The sequence below is a fragment of the Callorhinchus milii genome, unplaced genomic scaffold (assembly GCF_018977255.1).
Source record: "Callorhinchus milii isolate IMCB2004 unplaced genomic scaffold, IMCB_Cmil_1.0 Scaffold15, whole genome shotgun sequence".
NCBI classification, from domain to species: domain Eukaryota; kingdom Metazoa; phylum Chordata; class Chondrichthyes; order Chimaeriformes; family Callorhinchidae; genus Callorhinchus; species Callorhinchus milii.
The window spans coordinates 5,223,560-5,233,826 of NW_024704756.1; positions in this window are offsets into that span (position 1 = coordinate 5,223,560).

A 10,267-nucleotide genomic window follows, 5' to 3' on the forward strand; every position below is an offset into this window, starting at 1 on the left:
GTCTGTGTGTGTCTCCTGTGTATTTGTGTGTGTGTGTTTATGTATGTGTGTGTCTTTCTCTCTCCTGTGCATTTGTGTGTGTATGTGTGTGTGTGTGTCTCTCTCCTGTGCATTTGTGTGTGTATGTATGTGTGTGTGTCTCTCTCCTGTGTGTGTGTGTGTGTGTGCCCTTCTCTCCATCTCTCTCTCTCTTGCTCAATAAACAGATCCCCTATTATTTTTAGGTCACTGAGCCCTCAACCAAAGCTTCAGCCTCTGTTTTCCTATTGGATGTCCTTTAATTGTAACTCTGTACACATCCCATAAATTACATCTGGCACTAGTAAACAATCTGCTTTTTAAGCAAGATCTGGAAGGTTGCTATAGATTTTACTGTAAGGATTCCTTCTCCCCCTCACCCCTCCCCCCCAAAAGAACTGTTTCCATCCATCTGTAATTATGCAGGATATAACAATTTGTTCAAAACAATTGCACGAATAAACTCTGCCGAAAGCCGTCAATCACCAAAATAAAAGTCAACTTGACATTGTAGATTATCCAAGTTCCTTCGGGACCAGTCAAAATGATTTAAAAAGAACATTTCACACACTGCAGATAGGGCCCGGAATGTGATTAAGCTAAGTTTAGTTTCATTAAGTAGTCTTTAGTATAGTGCAGTAACTTAGCCCCAAAATTATACTCTCCCCCCAACCCCTGTCCCCCGACTGGAGAATTTCTGTAGAATTGTCAGCCATTGTCTAAAGAGACGGCAGCCCAGGCTGTAGCTGAACCATGTAGAGCATGAAGGTCCCAGGTTAGATCTCTGGTCTGCACTGAGCGTGTTGATCTCAGTCAGGGCAGCACTTTAATACTCTAATTGGTCTCAACATCACTTGTCTGGGGAATGGAGGGGAGTAAAGGAATCGGACAAATATAACCATACACGTTTGGTTCATTTTATCCGCTTTGAATCACTGTCCAATGCCATCAATTGCAATGCTAGCACATGTGGACATTGATGAAGACTGGATCCGATTCTGACCCTGATCAAATACAACAGCAACTTGCATTAACGTAGCGCCCCTAAAGCAGGGTAGCGTCCCAGAGCGCCTGACAGTAGAGGACTAAGGCGCTGAGCCGGTAGCGTCCCAGAGCGCCTGACAGTAGAGGACTAAGGCGCTGAGGGGGGAAGATGACCGTAGGTGGGTTTGAACAGGAAGGTCTTCAGGTGCAATTTGAAGATGGGGAAGGAAGGGGCAAGGCAGAGGGATAGAGGAAGAGTGATTCAGAGTTTCAGGGCGTAGTGACTGGAAGTGCAGCCACCGATGGTGGAACAAAGTACACGAGGGTCATGCAGGAGGCCGGAGTCAGTCAGCGGGTAATGGGTTGGGGAGTAAGAAGGTCGGAGAGCTGGGGAGCCCGATGAGGAGGGCATCACCTCCTGTGAGGCACTTCGAGAACGACCTCTTTCTGTGTTGTAAATGTTTTAAGCGACTCGAGTTGCTGTAGCTTCTTCGTTGCCAGTTGCATTTGCTCTTCCCCTTCCCTGTTCTCGAAACTGTTTTGCAACATTGCAGCCAACCCCACTCTCACTTCTTTCTTTCTTTCTTTCTTTCTTTCTTTCTTTCTTTCTTTCTTTCTTTCTTTCTTTCTTTCTTTCTTTCTTTCTTTCTTTCTTTCTTTCTTTCTTTCTTTCTTTCTTTCTTTCTTTCTTTCTTTCTTTCTTTCTTTCTTTCTTTCTTTCTTTCTTTCTTTCTTTCTTTCTTTCTTTCTTTCTTTCTTTCTTTCTTTCTTTCTTTCTTTCTTTCTTTCTTTCTTTCTTTCTTTCTTTCTTTCTTTCTTTCTCTGACCTCCTCCAGTGTCGTGTGTTATTTCTTACCCCTTATGTCACTGCTTGCGTGCTTCCTTTCCTTTCCCAGTCGCGCGTGTGCGCACGTGTGTGTCTTGCCCGTGTTCGGGATCAGTTATATCAGCCCATTTAACGTCGCAGTGATTTGGAAAAAGGACTGAAGTTTTCCTGTAAGGTGGTGGGAAGGTGCTTTAACCCTTACAGCGCCACGGAGTGAAAGCATGCCCAACTGATCCTCTTATAACTGAGCACGGGCCGGCAGAGAATCGAGAGGAATTCCAGGGATGGAAAAAAAGTGGCGGGAATGAGATTAAAAGATGTGCCGTGAGCTAAAATAATGGCGCAGTAGTGGCCTGAACATACCATGTTGCCAATGTTCCAAAGTCAGTAACAGTAGAAAAGAAAGCAAACTGGTTTAGTACTGTTGCGATTTCATCAGGTTAGTATATTTGTGAGAACAGTCAATCCACTTTACAATATATTCTGTGAAGCGCTTTGAGACATCAAGCGCTTTGATAAGGAGCTATATCTTATTAAAATATACATGGGCATGTATGAGTTACTAGCGCAGTTGAGGCAATCCGTGCATTTCACTAGGTGTATTGCTTTAATCTTCCTGGCTCCCATCTCTGGACTGGAGCATTAAAATCAGTTGGTCCAAGGGTATAAAATATCTTGGAGTTGCTTTGTCTTTCCCGAGGTATTGTGGCTGAGCCCAGTCTTGCGCTCTCTCTTGTTCTTGCACGTGCGTACACGCAAGTGCACTTGCAGTCCTGCAGCTCAGTGGTTAGAGCACTCGCCTCGCAAGCGAGCGGACCTGGGTTTGGTTCCCGGGCAGGGCGACATGTTGGGCAAGTTTCTTTGCTCCACACGCCTCTGTTTACCTAGCAGTAAGTAGGAATCCAGTTATTAGTCAATCGGCGCATCGGTTTTCCGGGCGTAATAATATAATAATTACTATTAAATATTTGTAATAATAAATATAATTACAAATAAATAATAATAATTTGGTCACTCAGTCCATGACCGTTTGCGGGTTACTGCTGTGCACAATTGGCTGCTGCGTTTTGCCCGCAAAGTGTACGGTCAGTTCACTGAGTATTCTATGTATAGTATATTCTGTGAAGGGCTTTGAGACGCCTCGAAGACACGATAAGGCGCGAGTGATATGAAGTGCAAGGATTATTATTATTATTTTCCTCCAGATAGCGATCAGCAGCACACAGAATGGATGTATTTTGCCCCTCCCCCTCTCCAGCCCAGGAACCACTGAGGCTAATCACAGGACTGTTTTCATTACTGTTAAAAAACACAATTAAAAATAACTGTCAATGCGTCAACAGAGTGAGAGTACAACGCGTTGTCGATTGTGGCTTTGCACCCGTTTCAATGCAGAAACACAGTAAAGTATCTCCCTCCTCCCCCCCCCCCCCCCACCCGTGAAACACTGGATGCAATTTATAGCCGAATGACTATGATGCACAAAAACTCTACAGCTGGAGCTTGCGTGGGAGAGAACCATTTGTGGTTAGAGCTTGGAAGAATCAAAGAATCTGAGATGGAGTCTGCAGTGTATCTGAACAAGGCATAACAAAAATCTCGATATCACCGGTCAGTCTCTCAAATAGATTGGGGTGGACCTCACTGAGTAATTTGGTTCCCTGATGGGAAATTGTGGGCCACTGAAGGCACATTCAACAACAACAGATTGTACTTATACAGCACCTTTCACGTCGGGAGGACATCCCATTCAAATATCACTGTAGCTTCCCACGCTCCTGCTGGTCGGTGCACTGGGACTGCACTTTAACAAGTTATCTGGGGTGAAATTTGCAAGCTTTCAGAAGTCGTAAGGAAATGAAACACTGCGAATTTCACCCCATGTGTTCATTGAATGGAATCCGGACTGGTATTTACTGTCTCCTCAGCATCTTTATGCTCTGAAAAAACCAAAGGCAATCTGGTGAGAATTAATCTAGTCTGGATTGAGTTACAGCTGTGTTAACTTTCAATTTAACTCTTCAGAAGTGGCTGTGCTTGGGAAAGATTCTCTTTCCTCTCCCCCTCCCCGTATGAATACAAAGAATAAACCTCTAGAACTTAAGTTGTAGTTCAGGGAAATAAATAATAATAATCCTTGTATTTGATATATCGCCTTATCACATCGGTGACTTCTCAAAGTGCTTCACCGAATATACTTAAGTGAATTGACTATATTTTGTGGGTGAAAAGCGACAGCCAATTGCGCACAGCAGTGTCCCACAAACAGTTGTGGATTCGAGTGACCAAATTATTATTATTGTTTTTTTTAAGGGTTTATTACCTCAGAGAGCGATTGTTGGTAACTTTGCCTGTTCTAACATCATGGCGATCCTGCTCGGGAGGGTAAGGTTTAATTCCCATTATCACCTTGAGGAATCATTGTTATTCCAACAGGCCACAATTACCATTGATCAGAGGCCGTGGGCAGCAAACATCTACAACTGCTTGATCATTATCAGCTCCGTCTCATGCTCTCGGGGCTGAGGCTTTTGTCAGGCAGGATGTCGAATCAACGATGATAATAATAATCCTTGCATTTGATGTAGTGCCTTATCATGTTGTTGCGATGACTCAAGATACTTAAAAGAATTTACTAGGGAAGAGTAGTGTTTGTGCATTTTGTCGACAAACGAAGCAATCCAATTTGTGCACAGCAATGTCCCATGAGGTGACAAAGCGACTGACCAATTTTATGATAATAATCTATGCATTTGATATAGTGCTTCATCACATTGTCGAGATATCTCAAAGTGCTTCACCTAAAAGTACTGTAAAGTAGATTGACTGTGTATTTTGTCGGTGAGATGTGGCAGCCATTTGTGCACAGCAGTGTCCCACCAACGGCCACAAAGTGAGTGACCAATTTTATCTGTTAAGAGTTTCTGGTTTCTGAAGCTACAGGGGCAGAAATGAGGGCCACAAAGTTTCGTTAAAACAAACTTTTGGTTGTCGTTAAAAATGGTACCATGGAAACTGGCAATGAAACCTCAGCAATCGCAAGCAATGCAGTTTCAGCTGGTTAACCTCCAGCAACATCCCAACACACACTCTGGGGTCCCTGAGCCTTGCCAACCTGTGCCTAATGCTGTACTAGGAATCCTATTTCAGTAACTGCTTTTCTTGCCAGTGGAGGTGTGTTCACCTGACAAAGATTGATTAAATGTTTTCAGAACTTAGAGACCAAGGAATACTCAGCTTTTTGAAGCAAGATAAACTGCCGCTTGTTTAACTGTATTTTAACAGGGTTAGCAAACATAACCCTTTCTCGCCCAAATGCCTTAGGGATTTTCTTACGTTTTTTTCGGTCTAGAGGCAGCTAAGCCTTGTTTTCAGGCGGGAAATCGACTGGCCAACGATTTTCCCCAGATAAAATGTGGTTGTTCACTTCACAGCTGTTTGTGGGACATTGCTGTGCGCAATGCACTCCTGCGTTCACTTGCAAATACACACTCGTATCACTGTACAGGAAAATGCTGTGAAACACTTAGCCATCTCGACAACGGGATATGGCACGATATCAGATGCTAAGATTATGATTTATTCTCTCTAAGTAACATTGCACATTATATTCATGTGATAATCCCTATCCCAAACTTAAAATGTAGTTAATAGTTAGGAGGCGATCAATCCAGCACAAGTAGTGATGCTCTTTAAGACGTCCTCCTGATGTGAAAGACATACTATCAAATGTCATTATTATTATTTATTATTTCTCAGTGAGCTCAGGCCATAATTATTTGAAAGCTACCTTACCGTGAGGTATTGACTATAACTGAGTGCATTTTCCAACTTTGGAAGCAGAAATTCCTCTACTCTCTAAGCAAGAATTGATCTCTTCTTTTTGTCCCTGCTCTTTCAAATTCCCACCTGGAGTCCCTCGTGCTTTTAATCGCGTTCCCACCAAGCTCGGGTTTAGTCAGCGCCGTGAAATGCTTTGAGACTTCCTCTTGGAGTTAAAGGGTGCCATATAAATATAAACGCTTGTTGCGTGCCTCAGATATTCAACAAGGTACCCGGCTACCTCCTCCTCCTTTTCCCAATCTTAGAAGTTCTTCATGGTTTCACTGGAATATAAATTACTCCCCAGCTTTCCATTCTGCACTTGAAGTTCTGAAACAGCCGTGAAATGAATTGAGAACCTCTCTGGCCATTCAGGTGGAACACTGTTCATCAGTTGACTCATTGAAGATCGGTCTGGCATCAACATCTGGTTCTATTTGCAAATCCGATAGAAACATTTTATGTCGTATAAACCTTGGGTAAAATATACTGGTGCAATTCAATGCAATCATGCCCTTGTTTATCAAAGCAAAGACAGTTGCTCCCGGTGTCTGAGCCAACATTCCTCTAGATCAGCAAAATATTATTTTTCTTGATTGAATATTTCTTGATTTATGGCAGTATGGCTTCCTCTGATTATTTTGTTGCCCAACCAACCAAAATGTTGGTTCTCCACTGCTCTAGATTAATTAGTCGTTCAATTCATGTCTGTTTGTGGGACGTTGCAAATCACTTGCAGTGCTTGCCCACACAATCAATACACCTCCAAATGAAGGGTTTTAAGATGTTTTGATGTTTGCTCTTTGACGTTTTGGGCACCTCACCAAATGCAAACATTACTTATTACATTCAGTCCCTGATGGTAAAGGCCAATTGTTGCAGCAATGACTGTTATAAGATTAAGAAAGTTCTGTCCTGTGGATCAGGGCTGTAATTCATAAACCCGAATGCTCGAGCGCAGGTGGCAGAAATCCGGCCTTACCATTCACCGCCAGCTGTGGCTCGAGCACCTCCGCACCTACCACATGCCTCTCCTTTTCACAGGCCAAAACTGACTTTTTTGCTCCAAAGTCATCCTGGAGGCAAATAACAATCCAAAGTCGTTCTTTTCCACCGTCCATCACCCCCTCAAGACCCCTCTATCCTCTCGTCAAATGCCAAGTGCGAAGAGGTCCTAGGCTTCTTCATCTCAAAAATTAAATGCATCTGCTTGGCTGCATCGTCCTCTTCCCCCGACCACTCCATCCTCCGCCACTGTCTTCTTCCCTCATCTACCTTAGTGGGACTGCACTCGCATGGTCTGAGTCCTACTTAACCAACAACCTCCATTTCATATCAGCAAATGGTTTCTCCTCCGCCTGGTCACCTGAGGGTTACCCCAGGGCTTCATCCTTGACCGTCTTCTTTTCCTTATCTATATGCTCCCTCTGGGCGAAGTCATCCGCAGACAGAGGGTAGACTTCCACATGTATACAGATGACACCCAAATCTACTTACCTCCTCCAGTTATCTACTCCAGGTCCACTGATGTCCTATCAGCTTGTCTGGCAGACATCAAGGCCTGGATGAGTGTAAACTTCCTGCAGCTGAATATGGACAAGACAGAAGCCATACTCCTTGATTCCCGTCAACGTCTTCACTCCTGAAGATCTGAACTCCTCAACTTCCCTGGGATCTCCCTCAGACTCACTGGACCAGTGCACAACCTAGGCATCCGGTTCGACTCCCAGCTGTCCTTCCTCCCCCACATCCAGACCCTGACCAGGACTGCCTTCTTCCACCTCTGTTGCATTGCATTTCGCCCACAAATATACAGTCAATTCAATTTACATCATATTCTGTGAAACGCTTTGAGACGTCTAGAAGACGTGAAAAGCACTATATCAAATGCAAGGATTATTATTATTATTGCCCGCCTCTGACCGTACCTTACTCCAAATGCAGCCGAAAATCTCGTGCGTGCGTTTGTCACCCCCTGCTTAGATTACTCCAATGCACTCCTCGCCCGTCTCCCCAGCTCCACCATTCACAAGATCCAGCTCATTCAAAACTCTGCCGCCCTCATACTGACCCGGACCAAACTCCATACCCACATCTCACCAGTTCTGGCCCAGGCTCCACTGACTCCCCATCACCGAACGGATCGACTTCCATTCACTCCCTGGCACTTCCCTACCTCTCCGACCTCCTCACTCCCCAATCTACTATCCGGCACCTCCGTTCGACTGGCATCGGCTTCCTGCTTGTCCTTCGCACCCTCTGCCCCACCATTCGAGATCCCGCTTTCAGCCACTATGCTCCAAAACTCAGGAACATTCTCCCTCAATCCCTACGCCTTGCCCCCTCTCTCCCCTCTTTCAAGTCCCGCTTTAAGACCTTCCACTTCGACCGTGCTTATGGCCACCTCCCCCTGGCTCAGACTCTGCCATTTTAAGCGCTCTGAGGCGCTACCCTTAGGCTGCTATATAAGGGCAAGTTGTTGTTGATTGCCTTGTAATGATCTCGTACATGGAACCTCTAAGTTGCTTTTACAGCCCCGTACATGTATTGCGGGCACCAATATCAGGCTGACGTGATTGCTGGTCTGTCCCATATCATCCTTTGCTTCCCTTTTTAATTTTGCCCATATATTGTCCATGTAATTTCTTCTTCTGTGTTAGCGCTAACCCATTTCAATCTACTAGCCTGGAAATAGTATTGCAAACCCCAGCAGTTCTTTGACCTTCTTAAATGAAATGATAATTGCACTGCCAGGAGGTAATTTGCTGCGACTGCTCAAAACACGTTTGAGTGCAAAAAGAGACCTCTGATGTGTTAGATTGTTTGTCCAACGTGTTGCTTGTGGTTTTCTTGCTGTAATGATAGAGAGGTTTGAAATTAGTCATCTCAGATTGACTTTGGTACAAACCAACACTTTAATTAAAAACGAACAATAGGTTGGTGAGCAACATGGTGCTTTATTGACCGAAGACAAACACCAACGACAAATTGCATTTATACCGCGACTTTCACTTCGGGAGGATGTTACAAGGCACTGGACAGTCAAGGGTTTGCATCCGAACTGGGGGTTGGAGTCAAGAGGGGTGGAGGGCAAGAGGGATGGGGGTGGGAGGGTGATCGATGGCATGGTCCAAGAGGAAGGTCTTGAAACTGGCCTTGAAGGAGGCAAGGGAGGGGTTGAGGTGAAGTGACTCTGGGTTAGAGTTCAGGGGGTGGGGGCAGAAAGGCTGAAGGCCCAACTGCCGATGGGAGGGGGGGCATGGCGGGAGATAGGGAGAAAGCCAGTCACTGCCGAGTGGAGGGAGCGGGCAGGTTGGCAACCGTGGTGGATTAATGATCAAGCTCAACAATTTGAAAGGCTGTTCGATGCAAAAACATCTGCACAGGCTGTCTTTGTTCACTATTTTTTTCAAAAAATGCGATAGATCTCATTTTTATTCTATGTTGTTATTTTATGTTGAGAACTGGATGCGGGAGAACAGCAGTGCTCTATCGAACAGTGGGTTCTTGAGTTAACTGAAACTGGAGATCACGCCACAGTTTGTCTCAAAATGGGGATGTCAACATCAGGGTACCATTCCTGTGATGTGTCATAATTGCCAGCAGATGACTAATTTGCGCAACACTCTGTTTCACAACCGTTTCCTACACCCAACCTAGCCCAGCCTGTCAGCCGTCCTGAGGGTGGATTTCTGAAGCCTTTTTCAAAACCACCGGTTTATCACCTGCTTTCAATTTACCCTCCGCCCAGGGTATGAAATGTTGCTTTGAATGATCGGACCTCGGTGAATAACACACTGGTTTTCCTTTATCCCAGAGTTTGCATCGCCCAATTCAAATGAGATTGAAGCTCCTCCTGCGAAGGCTCTTCTTACAGTTTGTGCAAAGCTGCATTTCGCAATGACGTTATGTTTCAATTGGTGCAGGATTAGGTTCAAAACTGTTAACAAAGCATCTCCATCCAGCTATCACAGGGTGCCTGCCTCTGGACCTTTAGAGGAGACATAAGATGCAGTGCTCTCAGGAAATCTGCCAGTACAGGACAGCAGTTACCATTTAAATAAATGATTTGCATCGCAGGAGATTCTACTCTACACCACAGACAATCCAGTAAAGTGTGACGGCGTTCACGTGACATTATAGTGCCGAGATAATCGGGGGCGAAAAGATTAGCACTAGCACGCTGCTCTGACGCAATCTATTTTAATGTGATCAACTGGTCATTGCTCCCAGATGTGCTGCACCTCTGGTTAGCCCAGGTGTCACTTTTTGCAACTCTTTGCTCTATTTTTTTTATTTTGTAAATTTGCCATTTGACACCTCAGGGTACAGTTCACATCCATCGTAAAGCGTTTGGAGTTGTTACTCTTCGTGGAGGACGCTCTATAAATGCGAGCTGTTTGTTGCCCTTCCCAGGCCTGGTCTGTGAAGGTTAATTTGGAGCCTCCGGATGCTGTGACCCAGTGGGTGATGACATACACCAGTGCTCCATTCCAAGTGTTGTATTTAAGAAAAGCGCTAACGGAATATTAGGTTGTCTTTGGTTTAAGTCTGACCTTTCCTGCTCGTGTATTGAACCAATACTGTTACTGTTAAATCAGTCCGTCACTACAGTGT